The 17,398-nt window shown below is 44.7% G+C and overlaps 1 protein-coding gene across 25 annotated transcripts in view; it reads right to left on the reverse strand.

Moving 5' to 3' along the window:
- MAP4 (microtubule associated protein 4) overlaps positions 1-17,398 on the reverse strand; it is a 165,532-nt gene that overhangs the window by 118,619 nt on the left and 29,515 nt on the right. For 22 of the 25 annotated variants that reach the window (XM_054818332.1, XM_054818337.1, XM_054818330.1 and 19 more), the window contains exon 2: positions 15,594-15,651. The gene's annotated coding sequence lies outside the window, so the exon portion shown is untranslated. Of the gene's footprint in view, positions 1-4,062; positions 4,117-15,593; positions 15,652-17,398 lie in introns of all 25 variants that reach the window. The other 3 variants (XM_054818314.1, XM_054818333.1, XM_054818325.1) reach the window with 1 other exon arrangement.

The following is a 17,398-nucleotide window of genomic DNA, read 5'->3' on the forward strand; positions in this document are numbered from 1 at the left end:
TTACCTCCCTCCTTTATGAGGACAAAAGAAGTGGCAAGTACAGAGAAGGTAGATTTGCAGTATTTGTTGGGTTTACGCCTGGATTGCTACAACAGACAAAGCACTCACAGGGTTGTTTCCCTCCTCAGCACAAATTCTCCAACAGCTTTCTGGCTAATTTTAAAGTATACAGAATACATTAAACAAGTCTCAGAACCTCCAGCTCCTACAGACACCAGGTCAAAAAGCACACAGCTAAAGGGAAAAAAGTCCCTCTTATTGCCTGCACGGAGGAACACAAGGACAACGCAGGCGTTTCCACTCAGGACTCCCAAGCGGCAGCACACGCTATCCATCACGCAGGCAGGGTTCGGGAAGCAGCGATGGACACGAGGGCACCGCGGAGGGCTGGGGACACAGCAAGGTGTCCCTAAGAAGTCTGTGCCACTGAACCGCATGCTAATAACCAAATAGCTCCAAAGGCTTGATGCAAATCTCTGTTCACTTCGAGTTTACACCACACAAGATAATAAACATGATGTTTTAACTTCTCACTTTAGATCGGTTTAACGAAGTTGCGATTCAGCTTGTCAACAGAATTTCAAAGCCGGGGCAGAGCTTCAGCCACTATTGCTTCCTCATAATGCAGTCTGCTCAGAGTCGTTTCCTCTTCCACTGTTATCTCCCTACTTCTACGTACCAGCTTACTAATAACCTTTCTCTCAGCTTTTGAGTCAAGGCCGCTAGTCTTGCATGAGCTGCTTCTCCTGTAGCAAAAAGCCTACGCAATGGAACAGGTTAAACGAGCTCCGAGTGACACTACACACGCACCGAAACAATCCTGGAGATTCTCAAGCTGTCTGTAGCCTCTTCAGTTGCGGATAACTGAATTTGCACATTAGGCACGCAAAGAGCCAAGACAGATCCAAGCAGAAAACGAAACGAGTGCTCCAAGCACTGCTGGTCTTTCACTTGGGAGAGGACAGTTGGAGTAAACCTGTGAGTAGGCATAAATATGAGCACAAACACTGGATTCAGGTAAAATCTCACGTGGAATGCACGTATATATCTACTCTGGAAAAGGAAAGAAGCCTAAGAAGGTGGAAAATGAACACAAGAGCCACAAGAGCAGAAGCCTGACCACGGTACACTTGTTAGTCAACTTCCCATCTAGCAAGACGGCTCTAAGATGTGAAAGCTGCATGTCGATCTACATACAGACCCGAGGCAAACCAACCCAGTGAGCTTTCAGGTGGGTTTGTAAACTTTTCCAGGCAGTGGCCACAAAGAGAAGTTGAGAAGCAGTTCTGGTCTCAGCTGGGACCTGTACTACAGACACAGGAAAACTTGAGGCAATCGAAGTGACTCTGCAGAAGACACTCGGGATGGCTGCAGGCAGGGGGCTGCGAGCACAGCGGGTGGTGAGCACGGCCTGCATGCCAACTGTGCTTCGTTAATGCTATTAGTCATTCACTTTCATGGGCATGTTAATATTTTGAATAAACAAAGAGCAACTGTCAGAGCAGAACGGAAACCAGCACAGCGAGGCCAATAGACTACGACAGGGAAAGTCATTTGAACAAAACGAGCTCTAGCTGACAAACGCCTTTTTTTTTTTTAATGCCATACCTTTGACTTTTATAAATTGCACCTTCAGAATTTCAAAGTTGATAGCTTAAAAAAGTGCAGTTATTTCAATGTCATGATGCCTCATAAGAGTCTACATAATTCTGGTTTTTATTTAGTATTACTTACAATACAAGCCATTTCTCCACTGTTTAAAGTAAAGCATTGTTTTTGCAATTAATTGGTACTACAAATACATCCAGCTTCTACAACCAGACTGCATACGAGTCTATAATGAACATTTCTGCTCCATAAGCTTGAAACATCTTCATCAACTAGGCTTCCCTTAAGAAAGCAACAATAAAGCCAGGGAAGCATGCTTTCACCACATTTAATTATTCAGACGGCAAGTGAACTAGCAAAGTAAGGCAGCAGACAGTCTCCCAGTATTCATGCCTCTTCAGTAATGTTAAAAGGATTCTCTTGGTTTTCTGGAGATTTGAGACAACTTCTATTTTCTTCCTGCCTTCCAGACATTAGTAGCTTGGAGAGCTTACACTTCATGAAATGATAAAGTCTACAAAGATAATTGGGCAGAATCCTGAGTTAGCCAGAGGAAAGCTGTAAAGTAACTCCTCTCTCCACATGTGATCTCCTACTCACTATCAACGTAAAAGCCATAATTAAAGTCAGCCTGCAAGCTGACAGTCCAACACTTTCCAGGTTTACCAAAGCTACATTTCAGTTTACAGCTGCTCTTTTTAGATGTAGACATTCACTAACGTTAACATTATCTGTACTTGATTTAACAAAAAAGAAACCATTTTTCTTTAAAGGAACTTCAAAAGAAACTGCTGGGACCAGAAGGCCGTCCGGAGGAGGTGATGGCAACAAGGACAATTCAAGTCTACTTGAGTTCTCAAGTACAGATAGACAAATTGTAACTTGAGGAAAACCAGCTCGATTTGCCTTTCTGAAGAGGATGGTGCCCAGCCTAACAGAGTGATCAGGCACCAGCTCCGCATCCCCGTGATGGCAGTTACACCTCAACATCAGGCAGATCTGCAGGGTGCGTTTGAGGTAAGGTACACAATCCGCACAACACCGGGTAACAAAAAGCTCCCAAACACAACTAAAAATGTCACTGGAGTTGCCTAGAAGGAAGACTATTGTAACAGCTACAAACACTGAAACACCTTATGAAAGGTCTATATACGTTTACAGCTGTAATAAACATGACGAGATTGCGTGGCTCGTCCACCCTCTCCAGGGCAGAAGCCTTGTGATCCAGGATGATGTTTTTCAAGAAACTTTAGCCTTATTCAAGCAAGGAAAGATCACTGCATCACTCAACCCTTCCACCTTTGTACTTACATATGCAATATTCTTCAAAGAGGAATTCAGTGCTCTGTACTGCTCATTTAAAATACAAGCTTTGCACCAGCGAGAAGAACACGCTTCTATAGTGATCATAGAATCCTGGAATGGTTTAGGTTGGAAGGGACCTCCCAGCCCACCCAGTGCCACCCCTGCCATGGGCAGGGACACCCTCCACTAGCCCAGCTTGCCCAAAGCCCCATCCAACCTGGCCTTGAACACTGCCAGGGAGCCAGGGGCAGCCACAGCTTCTCTGGGCAACCTGGGCCAGGGCCTCAGCACCCACCTGTCCCATGAGGAAGTTAGGTCACTCCAACATTTAATCTGGCTGTTATTTAGTATAGGATTTGATTTCATCACAGAGTTCAACAAAATAGAGGTCTCTGGTAATCCAGTCCATGACAATACAAGCCAAAACCTCTCAGTCTGCTATTTAACAGAGTGTAATTTGCTGCTTCCCATCCTGACGGTTAACGCATCCCACTAAGCATTCACTTCCAAGCACTAGGAGACAAGCCAGCCATGCAGCCGGGCTCCTGATGAGGTATCACCTCCAAGGGTAGGAGCTCTCCTGCAGATTCCACTATGTTCAGCTCAATGTTCACCCCTCCCGTTCAAGGCAGGCAATTCTGATCCAGCAAAGCTGCCTGGAAAGGACTGACTGCATTACTCTCAGTTATTATGGAAGGCCCATACACAAACTGATCACTGTAGCTAGATCTGTTGTTAGTAGAGGGACAGAAATAAATAAATAGATACTTACTAGTACTTCAGGACTTCGAGGAATCTCTGTATTCTAGTGACAGGTAACATGCATATTCCATGCCCCTTATTAACATTATTTTCAATTAAGTAAAAGCAGTTTAAAAATAAAGTCTACATTCAGCACTTATGCAAAATAAAAATAATTAGCTAGAGCTCCATCAAAGATCAAGGCAGAAGGAACACGCAAATGAAAGAGCACCAGTAAGAATTCTTGTTTATGCGTTGTCTAAATATATACACACACAGAGGTGCCTGTAGATACCACATTCTTTAATGACAGAATAGGAGGACTTAGTAGGTATCAATAAAAACATGACATGACTGACTTTAGCTGTCTTCATCTTTGATTTTAATAAAGAGGAGACCATTTCTCACCTGGCAAATATCCGACTGTCAGGAATCTCCTGGGTCACCTCTTATGATGGTGTTCTGAGAATAAAGAGACAGTCAGACAGAAATCCATCAATTCTCTCCATATAACCAACGCTATCGGTACAGTTACTTCAGACTAAGACTTCAAGAGCTGCAGGTTGCTCAGAGAGGCTGTAGATTCTCCATTCTTGGAGCTGTTCAAAAGCCAGCAGCACACAGTTCTGGGCAACCTGCTCCAGGTGACCCTGCTTTAAGCAGAGGGGGTTGGACTAGATTATCTCCAGAGGTCCCTGCCAACCTCAGCTGTTCTGTAACTCTGATATTCTTTGAAGACCACTGTTCATATTTCTGAAACCAATGATCAAAAGCCTATGGACAAGTCCTAAAGCACCTCCAGTTTGCATGTTGAAAGCCAGCCTTAAAACCAAACCACCTCAATCCTCCCAACCTCCTGGCCACACATACAGTTTTAGAAAGGAGCCAGTTCCGTCCTGGACTCTGAGAGGATAAAGTAGTGTGGAGAGTGCACAGTAGTGCAGTCCTGCAGTACATATGGCATTTCATTCATGCTGTGGCTTTTGCCAAGAATAGAAATGAGACAATGCTATGTAAAAAAAAAAAAAGTAAGGAATAATTCCAGAATTTGCATCTCTGATACACAATGGCCAATCCTGTTTATTCAAATTTTCAGGTAATTTTCTTGCTCTTAATTTAAGAGTTAACACTACATTGGGTTCCATGAAGCTAGCTCTAGGAGCCCCAACTAGTCCTGCAATGGAAAGGCAGCCACCGATCCTGCTCGCTAATACACAGAGGTCTTCCTCCTGCTGCTTCAAAAGACCCACAAGTTATTACTTGCTTGCAGTTGCTTCAGTCTGTCTACAGCACGAGGCCAGAAGTCAGTACGGTAGGAAAAGCTTGACTTGTAAAACTACGAAGACAACCAGAATTAATCTGCAAGGTCAGCTCCAACAGCAAGAATTTCATGTATATACACAAGAAAGATGTTAGTTTCTCACTACTCCTCACCTTCTTCCTGCATGGAAAGGTATATGAAGTATTTGCTTTTCAAGCTGCATTTATCTAAAAAAGCTTCCACGTGTTGTCACTACTTGGGCTTTTGTTAGCATATTGCCACCAGAGTTGTCTTGACCAACTGATGGGGCTGAAACAACAGCAGTCACAGGGGCTAGGAGCTGCTGACCCTCCCTGAGCTCCCTGTCCAGAGCACCACATTCCCAATCCTGCACAGCAACACGTGGCCACCAGCTGGATGCAGCAAGTAAACTTCTGCCCCGTGAAACAGAAAGAGGGTAAGTCACATGAAAGGGGCTCTTTCTTGTTCAATTTATTTTGATTGGTTTTTAAATCTCTGGGCTGATATTTTTCTCCCTGTAGTTATTTCCTAGTGTCGGGGTGGGAAAGAAAACTCCCGACACCCAAGAGAGTAACTCCACCACATCCCAGAGAATTTGTCTAAAAGCCCGAAATGAATTTTGCAGTTTCCCCATGGTACATACCGTTGGAGAGGCAGCACAGCTCCCTTTGACAGCAAGGGCCCCGAGCCGCCTAATTAACCACTTCACCCGACAGACGATTTAACACAGACAGCACTGACCAATGCCACCAAAACCAACCAGAGCGAACAATCATGAACCAAAGGTAAAATTGTTCAGACTTCCCTCCCGTCCAAATCACAAGTGACAACAAACAGAAGGAAGCCCACCTGAACCAGTTCTGAGTGTTTGGAGAAGCTTACGTGGAGCCAAAGAAAAGTCTTTGAGCAAGTAAGGCTGGTGGGGACAGGCTCATGTGGGAAGAGGGCCTTGCATCGGTCAACTGGACCAAAAAAAAGAAAAAAAAAATCAGAGCTGGGAGGCTTTAGGCATGTCAAGGCTGAGAAGAGGAAGAATGATACAACTGCAGAGAATCGCCCCAGCAGACCACTTCCAACCCTGACTTCACTTGCACCCATTCCCAAAAAAATACGTAGCATGTATTCGTGCCTGCAAAGAGCATTTTACTACTGTTAATTATACTGAAGCACACCGAGATAAGAGAATACCTCCTGAATGATTCCTTCCCTTTGGGCAATTTCGCTACTATTAACCACTCAGCAAGATGGGGTAAGACTGGCCAAGTTAGATTGCTACATTACGAGTTGTACCGTTTCCAAGCTGATAAAAAGTCACATTAATAAACTTGCCTTAAGTTACAGCAGGATAGATGCTCTCCCAGAGCAGCTTCACTGGGAGTACAAGAATAACTTTCCTATAAGCCCCAGCAGGGATTAGGGACTCTAGAAGGTGGGGATTAATGGTCTTGGCTGGCCTTCAAAAAAGCCACATGGAAGATGAGTTCATAGATAATAACTGTGAGGGACTTTCAAGTGTCTAGCTCCGCAGAGGCCTACAAGCACTGAAATAAGAGACCTAAAAAAGACTGGTATGTCGTCTCCAAAAATCATAAATGCTTATCTAAGGAAAATAAAGGAGTCTGCCCACCTTCTGCACAGAGTTGTAAGTTTTAGCTCTAAAATGAGCTATTCCTTAACTACTTTAAAAAAAGAAACTCCCCAGAGCCATACTTGTTTGCTGGTTTTCAGGCTGTCTCACAGAAGACAGGATTTTCTGCGCTGCACACCAGCAGAGGCAGCACCAAAAAAGGCGAGTTTCATTAATCATGGGGGGAAGAGTCTCCTGTTTTCACTTGGCAGAGGCCGGAGGGAAAGGCAGGCAAAGTGGGGGCAGGGGACGAAAACTCTGCCTGTTAGCAGAGCACTTTCTTTCTCTGTTGCATATTGACTGCTAAGCCACAAACCAAACAGGCAAGGCAAGCAGCTGTTCTGTCAGCTGCTTTCCTTTAATAGCACCATGCATCAGAAAGGAAAGCAGCTTCTACCTCCCTAAGAGCAAAACCCAGAAAATAATGGCTTTCTGGCGTTTGCTAGAGTCCCTTCTCTTGGGAGGAAGGGAAAGATGGCACATTTCTAACGTAGTAGATCAGTCAATAATTCTCATTTTTATTAGGTATTTTGTACCTCCTCGTTCTTCCTGCAAGATCATCTCACTGCCATGGCTGGTAAGGAAGACTAGCGAGTGCACAAAAAGGGAGAAGTTCCACTACAACAGTTCACCTTAGCCCTCATGTCAGCTCCTCTAAATTCAGCCTGCTCCACATCAGTCTTGTATATGCTGCTCCCAGAACAGCAGGTCTTGAGCTTATGTGAGAACTCCAGCTTTCATTTCCGAGATGATTTCTTCTCTTACTGCTTGGGAAGAAGTCCATACAGTACGAACACTGAAACCACAAACCAGGAGGCAAGGAGGAGCTCAAGTCATGCTGTGAGAAAAATGATTTTTCAGAGATCCAGTCCAGTTTAATTACAGTTGTAATACCACTGTGCAGGCCCTCAATACCTTCACGAACTCACAACATTTTGCTTTACATCTATATACGCATCCGAGACGGCAGGAGGGAAAGTAAAGACCACAGAGGACATATATTCTGAAATAGAGTTAAGCAAACAAGCTGTCATTGAAATGTACAACAAGCAGCCATTAAATAGCATTTAATGGGTTGCATCCATATCATATCTCATGCATACATCAAGAGTTTTATTGCAGCAAGTCTCAAAAAATCTGAGTTAACCTTTCTGTAGAACAGCTGAAACAATTCAAGCTCATGGAAGTGGTCCAGCAGAAAGAGACAAGACTTAACGCTCAGCAATTCCGCTCCCTTACTTCACAAGGAGCATATCAAAAACCAGGTGATCAGGCCCAGTCAGCACGGGTTTGCGAAAGGCAGGTCCTGCTTGACCAACCTGATCTCTTTCTATGAGAAGATGACTCACTTAGAGGATAAGGGAAGGGCTGTGGATATGTCTACCTGGACTTTAGTGAAGCCTCTGACACAGTTTCCCCACAGCATTCTCCTGGAGAAACTGCCTGCTCATGGCTTGGACGGGCGCATGCTTCGTTGGATAAAGAACTGGCTGGATGGCTGGGCCCAGAGAGTTGTGGTGAATGGAGTGAAACCCAGTTGGTGGCCGGTCACAAGCGGTGTTCCCAGGGCTCAGTACTGGGGCCAGTTCTCTTTAATATCTTCATCAGTGATCTGGACGAGGGGATCGAGGGCACCCTCAGTCAGTTCGCAGACGATGCCAGGTTGGGCGGGAGCGTTGATCTGCTGGGGGGCAGGAAGGCTCTGCAGAGGGATCTGGACAGGCTGGATCCATGGGCCGAGGCAACTCTGTGAGGTTCAACGAGGCTCAGTGCCGGGCCCTGCCCTTGGGTCACACCAAGCCCAGGCAACGCTACAGGCGTGGGGCAGAGTGGCTGGAAAGCTGCCCGGCGGAAAAGGACCTGGGGGTGTTGGTCGACAGCCGGCTGAACGTGAGCCAGCAACGTGCCCAGGTGGCCAAGGGGGCCAACAGCATCCTGGCTTGTGTCAGCAATAGCGTGGCCAGCAGGACCAGGGCAGTGACCGTCCCCCTGTACTCGGCACTGGTGAGGCCGCGCCTCGAGTGCTGGGTTCAGTTTTGGGCCCCTCGCTCCAAGGAGGACATTGAGGTGCTGGAGCGTGTCCAGAGAAGGGCAACCAAGTGGTGAAGGGTCTGGAGCACGAGTCTGATGAGGAGCGGCTGAGGGAACTGGGGTGGTTTAGCCTGGAGAAGAGGAGGCTGAGGGGAGACCTGATGGCTCTCTACAGCTCCCTGAAAGGAGGGTGTAGCCAGGTGGGGGTCGGTCTCTTCTCCCAAGGAAGAAGCGATAGGACGAGAGGAAACGGCCTCAAGTTGTGCCAGGGGAGGTTTAGACTGGAGATCAGGAAACCTTTCTTCCCCCAAAGGGCTGTCAAGCCCTGGGCCAGGCTGCCCAGGGCAGTGGTGGAGTCCCCGTCCCTGGAGGGATTTCAGAGCCGTGTAGATGTGGTGCTTGGGGACATGGGTTAGTGGTGGGCTGGGCAGTGCTGAGGTAACGGTTGGACTCCGTGATCTTAAGGGTCTTTTCCAGCCTAAACGATTCTGGGATTTTAAGAAGGATAAATCAAGCCATAAATGTCATTGGCAAGACCTTCTGAAGTAGAGCTACAGGAGATCAGCTTTGTGGCTTCTCTTACTCATGCACAGTCTGATGCCCACAAAAAAGGCAGGATGCCATCTGCTGAAAGCAAACTGACTCTACAGAAGTGCCCCAAGATCAACACATTAGTCAATGTTACTCAAAAAGCAAGGTAAAATCTGAGCAAGAAGCATAAGCCATCACAGGTTATGGAGAACAGCAGCTACAACAGCTACTGCCGTGAAAACAGAAGCAGCTCCTTTGGCAACCGGGTACACACAGTAACCGCTTCCAGGAACTCAGTTTACATACAAGCTTTACTCCTTTACCTATATAGAATAATTCCAGTTATGTTAGTGACTATATTAGAGTAGCTACTGTACTTTTAATTAAAATAAGCACCTCTCTTGACAATGTAATTATATAGCATGAGAACCTGTCGATCAGGACACAGAACTGGCAGCCTCAAAATAAGGAAGTTGACTAGTAAACTATTTTCATCAATGACAACTCATCACCGCCTTGATGTTTCAGAGCCAGATGAGCAGAACAGCAAACCTGTCAATGTTTTTTCAAGTAGATTTGCAAAGAGCAAACAATACTTTAAAGCTTTCCACTACTGGAAGGTCAAAAAACTTTGGAAGAATGAAACAAACCACACTTCTATACTAAGAAACAGGTTTTAGCTGCCTGCAAATTCTGCAAGACCTTAGCTATAGCAAGTGAGTTAGTTTATGGACTCATCAGTTGCCTTGGAGAACCCTGCCCTCCCCTCAGGCTTCTGAGAACTGACAGATGTGCCCCCAAAGGAATCTGGAAACAGAACAGACATTTGCACTAGTGGAGAGGTAGGGGGTTGCCATCTGAACACCACAACAAAGCGCTATGGAAGCGGACATTTAAAAAGGAGAAGCAAATGCTCTGTTAGTGCCCAGCCAAGGTTTCAGAGCACCACCCAGAGCAGAACTCTGTGACCATGTAGGCAAACTAAATTAAAGTGAACATGCCCATTTACCAAGCATTAGCAACTTCGTTTGCTTCATATGCATTAGATTTTCAGCTCAGGAACAAAATTCAGTCCCTCTATATTTCCATGGAGGCCACTCAGGTGCTCTGAAATTAAGTCCGTAGAAACGTTGAAGGTGGGAGCAAAGTACACCTAGAAGATTCAGAGCTGTGGAGCCTGCTCCTCCTCACTCTGTTAAGAACAGCTTTGGGATATCCAAGTCTGTCTTTACACAGTGGTGTGTTAGTAGAACATCCCTAGGAAGGGCCTGGCTCTTTGCATCGCCTTTTACAATTCGATACATGGATTGTGTTCCTCTTGGGGCAACTCCACAATAGATATAACAGAGATTAAACATATTCTGTGCTACTAGGAATTACTTCTAAGTAGGGATATTTGTGCCTACACACAAGTGAGAAAGACAAAAATCAGAAGTTCTTTTAAAACAAGGTAGGAGCATATAGCTTTAAAAGTGCTGGACACACTTGGACACCTCTGCAAGCAGAACTGAAGTGTTTGGCTGCAATAGCTCATGAAAGGATTTGCTAGAAGCCTGGGAAGTAAATACCACCTGCCTGCGATCCAAGAGAAAGAGGCACTCCTGTTTGGTAATCTAACAGCTTCAAAACAAAGAAAGGTAGAACAATAATTTAGCTTCAGAATTGTATGTGAAGCGGGGAAAGGTCCGGTGAGTCACTACAAACTCCCAGAGAGGAGAACACACACTTTCCTGAGGGACCACAGAATACAAGGCACACTCACGTGCTCCATTACCAGCGTTACGCACCGCAGGGCAGCAGTGCAGAGACTTTCTCCCTCAGCAAGGGAATTTCTTGCAAGATGACATTATCTCAGCATCTATTACTGCTTGTGCCAGAACATAAGCCACATGCGGGCCCACTTGAGGCAACATTACCGGACGCCTACACCAGCCCCAGTACCTCCCATGCTATCAAGGGGCATAAAAGAAAAAATACAGGTACAGAGGAGCGCTCAGAAATTTGCCCAATCGCACATTAATAGGTGTTTAAGCTGTAGACCAAGGCCCAGTATGAAACACTGCTAGACTAGAAGTTAAGCAAGTGTGTTCACGTCTCCTTCATAAGGGTATTTATCAGACTCTTGAATTATAAGAGCAGTACATTCTGAAAGCACTATGTCATCCTGGAAGGACAAACTCAACAGCAAGGAAAGCTAAAGGTTACATGCCAGACCTTTCTGCTTCCTCTGGACTCGTAGCTTATCCCTTTCAGCCAGCGAGGGATGCCAGCCTAGCCCTTAAGCTGCTGCTCTGATTCCTTACCAGCACGCCATTTTAATTCTCTCACTGCAGGGAAACACTCCTGCTCTCACGTGACGTTTATTCTTAGAGAGGATCCCAAGGATTTTTATTTAGCTAAGTTCAGCCATGCAGTTGGCCAAGCGCCGTAAGAGCATCACAGAACTCCTCAACTCTGAAAAGGGAGCAGCTTTAGCGCAGTATAGATATATTAATGGCGTTAAAAGTGGCAGGTTATGCAAGACAGACCTGGGTAACTGAAGATAAATAACTCTTCCCAGAGAGTTGTTACTGTCACGCAAAGTTCATGACAGACTTTGTAAAAAAAAGCACGACAGCCATAGTCTGAGGTCATTTTAACTGCGCACACCCATCAAACAGCTGAACCTAAATCCTCCTGAGTTAGTCAAAAGAACAAATTCCACCATTTGAGCCTTTTCCATTATCTTGAGCTGGTTTTAATGACAAAATTGCTGCCTAAGAAAGAGACCAATATTAGCTACTAGTGACCCAACTACACCAAGCAGAACCACATTCTGGAAACAGCTCTCAAAAATAACTGCAAGCTAAGTCTGTGAGAAATGCACTCACATCAGTGAGGGCACTGCTCCAATTTTTTTAGTTTTTCTTCCAAGAAACATGCTCAAATGATGCAAGCAGATGAATGCAGACTTAGTTCAACTAAAACGGTGCCTGTGCGGCTTGTCTGGTTAAAGGTTTAGCGTGGAGAAACCCATGATGTCCTGTTAGCTAACGCTTGCACCAAGCCGGAGCATGGGAAAACGCTGACAGGAGCTACAGCGAGAGGCCTCATGTTACTTCTCAGTCCCAAGGAACGTACGTGAGTAATCACGTCTCTTTGCTCATACTCTCTGGTTTTTGAAATGGGATGGCAACAGGGAGAACAGTCATTTCTGAAATGAATTAATGCAGAAGAATAGTTTCCACCTTCCAAAATGCATGCAGGAAGCCAGCAGAGGAAGAAGGGAGTAGCTACTGCACTTCAGCCACTATTGTATTTACATTTCCGTACTCTTGATAATAAATACATTCAAGGATGGCTGAAAAACAAGGCACTGGTTAGAAAACAGAAGCTGAGCTTTCATGAAAGAAAGAGCAACAAAAGAAATGTCAGGTCTCCCCGCAAGGTTATCAGGTACGGACTATCAGTTTCTCTAGAGAACGATTCACTTCCCTATTGCGGGTATGGCTGCAGTACCGAGGATCACAGTACTGTGCCCTTTGACACACGCAGTTTCCCTTCCAAAAAGGGAAAGATAAGGGACCAAATAAATAATTGTTCAGTGGAATACTGAAAAAAACTCTTTTCTTTTTTTAAATTTTAACTAAAGTGTTCTGCCCACATTGCTTAAAGGAAGTAAAGCCATATGTGGTAATGTGACATGGTAGCATTGCCTTCTTCCCAAGGGTTCTCTTACTTCAAGGGCTAAACCTTCTCGGTTCTGTTCTCAGCATTCTCAACCTAGAAGGTCCGTGCATAATTCCTCAACCTCCCTTTAAAATGGAGGTGATAATGCACCAGCCCCTCCTCCAGCAAACCACAAAATCTTCTTGGAGGACAAGCAGTCACCCTTGGTTTGCTAAAGCACAGAGGCAGAGGAAGTTCACTCTTATCTGCTGCCTTCTCTGAGCAGAATTCTCTGTAGGCAGAGTCGGCTGCAGGAGGGGAGCAGGAGTCACAGGAGCAGCTGCGGGCTCCTACTACAATTATGTCAGCAGCAGCAACCCCAATCTAGTTCACTTTTCATCAATAAAATTGATCCTAAAGATGTGGTTTTGTGCTTGTTTCTGCCCAGTTACAGCAGTTATACAAAAAAGTATAAATTAATCAGACAGGTAATGTTTTCAGAAGCACTTTCTCCCCACTTATACACATGTAACTAGTACAATAACCAATTTAAGATCTAGGTGCTACAAGTCATAGTCAGTACTTATAGTTTAAGGTGGCAAGATGACCAAACCTGCAACTGTACTTGGTTGAAAGAGCTCCTAAGAGAGTAAGCAGAAAGAACCCATTTGTTTCTGAGTGACAATCCAAGACGAACAGGTTATTGTTTCATAAGGGACCCGAGATATTCCTCGGTCAGGTCCTCCAGCAAAGCCAACCAGCCAGTGCCAGACTCGCCCAGGCACTTCCTCCTTCCTGCCTGCTCTCCTGGCTCCTCCAAAGGATGTTGGGGAGGAAGTTGCCGTTATTCATCCAGGCAGTCAATGAGCTTGGATTAAATGTTCCCAAATAAATTACTGCAGGAAGCATTTTTAGCTGCTGAATACAGTCTGTGGGAAACACCTGTTTGGTTGTTTCATGTCCTGAAACCATGGAACAACAAGCGTGGAGAGGTTCGACTCCATGTATTCCTGGGACTCTAGGAGGCAGCTCATGTTGTAACTCTCATTTTTGTACAATGGAGAAAAGAAAGGGGGAAAATTATAACATAGCAAACTCACTCCCTTAGACAACTTGGGAGTTAAACAACATGACCAAGTAAATTGAAGTCAGAGATCAATTCCAGACATCCGAGGAGCCTGGCAGACGTAAGACCACATTGGTCAAAGCTATGTGAAGTGGAAATGGAGGGGGAAAAAAAAAAAAAAAAAGAGTTCAAGACCAGAACGTGCAGGAAGGGCACTTAGACTCCTACATCATCCTCTCTGTTCAGCTGCGCATGGCGCTCGCTCCCTGCAGAACGTGACAGGCCACCTCCCGTGACCTCTCTAGCTCTATCGAGGGCAGAGAGAAAAGCACGCACAGCGTTCTGGGCACCTCCCCTCCCTCCATCCCACCCAGAGGGAGATAAGCCATCTTACTTGGCTTTTAGTCAAGAGGCTTTCAGAGACCGACTTAAGATGGTTTGGCAGACAGCCACAGTACACAGTATAAACAACTGGTGCTGGGGCTACCCCTCGCTGTGCCTGGATCCAGTCACATCCTCAATGGATGCACCAAAGCATCAGCCCAGCTGAAGAGACAGAACTTTGCAGCTATGGCATTATCTAAGGAGACTAAATAAGGCATTTTAGGAACAATGTTATCCCGTACCCATAACGGAGTTTTAGGAGAGATGTGAGGCTACTGTCACTTCAGGACGGTTTTAGTGAATCACAGCAGATGCAGTTGGTGATGTTAAAACAAGCTGTAACTGAACTGCATCCATTTGGCTCCTCTGCGTTCTTTACAGCCAAGTATCAAGTACTGGCAGACTGACAGTAACAGCTTTGGCATTTTTGTACAAATCCGAGCCCTCTGTTTCATTGGTTTACGTTCTAGGCTACCTTAACCTTAAGGCGGAAGGAAGCATTAATTAGTGAACAGGCGGATACTGCTCATAGAACTTGAAGAAATAGGCAGCGTTTCAGAACAGTCACTGACATGCGGATCAAACTGCAATGCAGAAATTCATGAAGAAATTGCAATTCCTTCAGTAGAACATGCTATGTGAGCACCCGCACCTCAAACATCCTCTGACTGCAGACCTGATGATAGACTCCAGTGAAAGCATAGCTTTACGGTGCCTTCCACACAAGAAGGCAGGACGAGAAACTCGGATGATCCGTGCCTCCAAATTCCTAACAAATCAAATCAGACTTGTTTTTTTCTTAGCCTAGTTTGCCCATTTTAATCTTTTGTAGTCCTCTTACTCTCATAAAAAGATTTGAATGACCATGTTAAACAAGTTGTCTGCCCTTTGCAGCAGAAAAAGCAAGAAAGAAGGTCCAACTGGCCAGAAAGGACATCCCTTGAGTCCCGCATCAGTCCTGCTATCTTGAACAGAAGCAGGGGAACGTCAGAAACTTTAATAAATACCCAAAAGGAAGGGTGCAAAGATAGTAGTAAATAGTGTTGAACATAAAAGAATGGAAAGGTAAGTGCATTTTGGATATGTTTATTCTGCAGAAGCCCCAGTCACAGCACTCTCCGTATAATGCCTTTTAAAGGCACGCAGACTCTCCCAGAGTCCATTTAACACTCCACTTGTCATAGCCAGGCTGCCTGCTCTGCCAAGCCTTGCTCCTGAACTTCTGTTGGAGATTTTGACATTTCAGAACTCTAGATGGTAGCTGTATTTTCCAGAAAAGATGAAATTTTTATTTGTATGCATAGCTGTAGCAAACTTCTGCTTTTAATTAAAGATTTAGTGTTGTGTCCTTACAAAAAAGTAGTTCATACCTCAAAAGCAGGTGTTCCCTTTAGCAGGTCGGTCCTTCAGTCCTCAGAAACTGCTTACCTGCAAAATACAATGCATGCACAATTAAGGGGAAGTCATACAATTACAGTGTAATTGGCTGTAAGCTTATGAGGGACGGCTAGGAGATGATTTATGTTACTCAAAATTAACTAAATCTTGAGAAATTTTGCTACAGTCCCACCACAGTCATCCAGGCAGCTTTAATGTTTGCTCCTCGACAGGAATACTGTCTAGCTGTTACTATTTCACATCAACACTCGTTCAAGCTATTAAGGATATACATGAAAACCATGAGCAATTTTTCCCTCATCACACATCTTAATAGCTATTTACAAACACACCATTAAAGCTGAAGTAATCCCGGGTGATTAGGACATCCCTCCACTAAGTAGTATTTCAGGTGCTCATATAATGGCTTAAAAGCTCTTAAAGTCACTGTTAGGCATCACACACCTGCAGAGCCACCTGCGACAGCCAGGGTTGAGTCACAAGTCGATTTTAATCCAACTGGAGACGAACAAAGCTACAAGAGGCACAAAAACATCTGTGGCCCCATTTATCAGTTGTTATTATTATGTAGAGCTGCTGCGCAAGGCACTCAAGGCTTTCCTACTGCAGAACTGTCACGCTTTAGTCCAAGACAAGCGAATTAAGTAAACATGAAGCTTTTTAATCCAATAAAGGTTGTACCGCTCTATGCCATTTTCTGTACTTCAAGCTTCAGAGTGGACTCTCCTGCAAAGTTTTTAATACATTCACAAGGCAAAACCTGCAGGTATTGCTAGACATGTTACTCAACTAGAAAAGCATATGCTGTATTCTTTTAAGGATTACATTAGTGATACCTACATTAATATTTTAAGGGGATCCAGATTTAAAAATAATAATAGGGACTGTATTTCAGTTGCACACAGCAGGCTAATTTCTGTATTTTTTCCACAATTTCAGTGAAGCTAAACCCACCAGCTTTACCAGGGAACCATCTCCTCATCTACTGGGTGTTATGCCCAACAATTTTTCCATACAATATTTTACACTTTGTTCATTAATGTTTCTTTATTGTAAAACAAGCACATTTACAAAAAAAAGGTCAAAATAATACTCCCTGCACTATCCATGCAGCGCTCAAAATATAAACTAAGCCGCCACAGAGTCAGTTAAGTATTTCAACCCACATGGAGAAACATCCAACTTGTTCTTCACCATAACAAGTAATCAAGCCAGTCTCACAACAAAACATCATCTCCGTACCTGCTTATTAATGCAAAGTCATACAGAAACACCAACGCTTGCTCCTCTCCCTGCAGATGCACATTTCACGTTACATGAAGTAAAATGCCAGAGCTTTCAGTTAAACGAGAAAACAAACCAGTGAGAAGATTATCATTTGAGCTTTAATAAGTGGTAAACCACGAATGAGAAAAAGCTTCTGAAAGAGTCTTGTTCCCTTCAGAAGGGCTGGCAAAGAGCGTTACCAAGTTAATTAAGGAATGGAGAACTATCTTGTGTACGATTCAGATACACAAGGATTACGAATGAGCTCATTTGTGTGGTAACACTAATGCTCCCCTTTCCAACAGGAGGGAACTCTGCTAATGCACATCGTAAAGCCACGTTTTATTTTTCCACATCAGTATTTGCAGTCTGCGATAAATTGGGGCACTGGGGTCCTTCTCCCCAGCTACTCCCAATGGATGAACACCCAGATCACTTCTGAAGGCATCAAGCCCTAAACGCACAGGCTGATGGTCTGCTCCACTGACATTCATCCCACCTCTGTTGCTGT

Source organism: Grus americana, chromosome 2, assembly GCF_028858705.1.
Source record: "Grus americana isolate bGruAme1 chromosome 2, bGruAme1.mat, whole genome shotgun sequence".
In the NCBI taxonomy this organism is placed as follows: domain Eukaryota; kingdom Metazoa; phylum Chordata; class Aves; order Gruiformes; family Gruidae; genus Grus; species Grus americana.